The sequence below is a fragment of the Podarcis bocagei genome, assembly GCF_964188305.1.
Source record: "Podarcis bocagei genome assembly, chromosome: 1".
In the NCBI taxonomy this organism is placed as follows: domain Eukaryota; kingdom Metazoa; phylum Chordata; class Lepidosauria; order Squamata; family Lacertidae; genus Podarcis; species Podarcis bocagei.
The window spans coordinates 53,481,524-53,483,883 of record NC_138125.1 but is presented as its reverse complement, the minus strand read 5'-3'; the positions used below and the strand labels follow the sequence as shown (position 1 = coordinate 53,483,883).

At 42.8% G+C, this 2,360-nt stretch overlaps 1 long non-coding RNA gene across 1 annotated transcript; it reads left to right on the top strand.

Annotated features, from left to right (window-relative positions):
* The first annotated feature begins 201 nt into the window (after window positions 1-201).
* On the top strand, window positions 202-2,117 carry LOC308597605. Its single transcript, XR_014013077.1, has 3 exons — window positions 202-412; window positions 680-733; window positions 1,994-2,117. It is a non-coding gene; the product is annotated as an uncharacterized lncRNA (long non-coding RNA).
* The last annotated feature ends 243 nt before the right edge of the window (window positions 2,118-2,360 follow it).

The following is a 2,360-nucleotide window of genomic DNA, read 5'->3' as shown; positions in this document are numbered from 1 at the left end:
GGTAATTCAGTTATTAATTCATTAATATATATGCTAATTAAAAATTATTAACTTACACATACTGAGGTAGATTTGTCTTTTAAAAATAAAAAACATGGAAGGCAAACAACATGACTTGCCAGGTGGCAACACTAGAAGCTGCTGGCAATTTGCATCCGGAGATTCATATGATTCGTTACTGTTGTATTTGTATCAAAATATTCTCATTTGTAAAACTGTCTTCAGGTGTCAAAAAATATCTTACATTTTGACAAATAACGAGTTTTTTCTCACTCACCTCCTTCTTTCTATTTCTCTAGCTTTTCCAAACTCGTCTGAGAAACCATAAACAAAAAGGTATTAAAATAATGAAAGTTAGGTTGGAAGTTCTCAGGAGTCACATACACCAGCCAACTGAACTCTCAACTGGGAGGTTTGTCATTAGGCCTAATTATATTTCCCAGCTCCTTTGGTTTTCCTGGTTTCCTGGTGACCTCCCTGGTTGTTGAGTTGGGCACCCCTGGTTCCCCCCTCCGGGGAGGGGAGGCGATGTTGGCGGCATGGGGACCAGCCAGGCAGCGCTGTTGGTGCTGGTGGTCCTCAGGAGCTCTGTGCAGCCATGGCAATCGCCATCTTGCCTCACAGGAAATCCCTCTTCTGGATAATCTTCTGAGGGGTTTTGTTTTGTTTTATCCCCCAGGACCTGGACCATACCAGAAGTGGTGAGACTTGTCTTCCCGTAGAACTCCTGAATGTAAGTACTGCACAGGAAGACACCTCTGACAATAGGATGCTGGATAAACAAGAGCAAGGATGTGAGAGATTGGGTTTACTGAACAAATATTTGGGGGCAAGGTTGTTTCAGACAGTCTCATGGGCTTGCTCATTAAATAGACTCCACAGTGAAGATCAAGGGGTCAGGGAGCTTGTAGCTGCAACAGAAATTGGATTGTGTGGAGCCAAATTGACTGAAGATAATCTTCTGCCTAGAGGCTGTCACCCTGGGCCAGGTCAATGTGCTTGTTAAAATCCAGCTGCCATCAGAGGACATCCCTCACTACAATCCTGGTAGCTAGGATGTTCTTGCCTACAGACAGAAAGGGGAATGTGCAAGAGATGGAGGATGAATGAAGCTGAAATGATGGTGTTGAAATCAATAAGGTGCAGTGATTATCCCTTATAGTGCCATGCCAGGAAGATCTCAGTTGTCCTAATAGGTATTCACTCTGACACAGCCCAGCCCTTTCCCCAGACCAGCAAATTGGCCACAATCTTCTCCTCTTGAGTTGGTGAATAAATGCGTTCCTCCCTAACATAACCATTCACCCATGTGTCTTCTTGCTGCTAGGCACCTAGTTTCGAGGCAGAGAGAAATGGATTGGATGCTGCCACCTCTTCAGAGAGCTGTAAAATAAAATGCTCTTCTGGACATTTGCTGGTGATGAGTTTTATAGGAGTTCTGTGAGCTCATGTTTAAATCTGCAGTCTTAGGTCACCTCCAGACTATGAGTATTTTGTAGGAGAGACTCAAGCACATGCTGGCCATTTAGGTGTGCAAAACTAAAATGGATTAAGGTAATCTGTTGCCTTGGCACAACAAAAACACTTTTCTCTCTCTCTTTTTTTGAAACTGGACTTTTTGCTGTTAGGAAAGTGGCAGGAAAATGCTATGAAAAAGTGTGGGTAGAACAAACAATTAACAGGAATGCATATAACCATTACACAACCAAATCTAGATGAATTCAGGGTAGATGCCCATGGCTGTGCCATCAGAATGCATGCTCAGTAAGAACTGGACATAGCCTAACCTCTACATGGGTTTTGTGCAAGGAAATACGAATGACTGCTCAATGAAAAGGTCACCTGGAGGAGCCCTTATTTTATCTTGTTGTTATATTTTAATTGTTTTGATGCTTTTATTGTACAATAAATGAAGGGCTGGATAGAAATGCATTTAATAAATAAATAAAATGTGGTTTCTCCCAGACACTTCATTGACTTCTTCTCCCCATAGGCCTACTTCATTCACCACAGTCTTCTGAGAGAGAGAAAATCTGCTCAGCGAATTTAGGAAGATTATCCCATCAATATTTTCATCATAATTGTTGAGGGGAGGGGGACAAAGAGCAAAAGGAGCCAGGAGACATTCTAAATGGGGCAGAGTCTTAATCCCAAATGGGACTGCCGTCACCTTTCTCTTGGCACCATTAGAGTGATGAGCTCCCCAGTGTGACTTATCAATCCTTCCGTGTTAATAGACTCCTCGTCAGTTCAGCACCTCTGTGAACTTCCTCCTGCTCATTGCCTTCCCTGCCGTGCCAACAAGTGCAATAAACCCAATGTAATAGCATCTCGGGCCATACACTTTATATCACACCTAA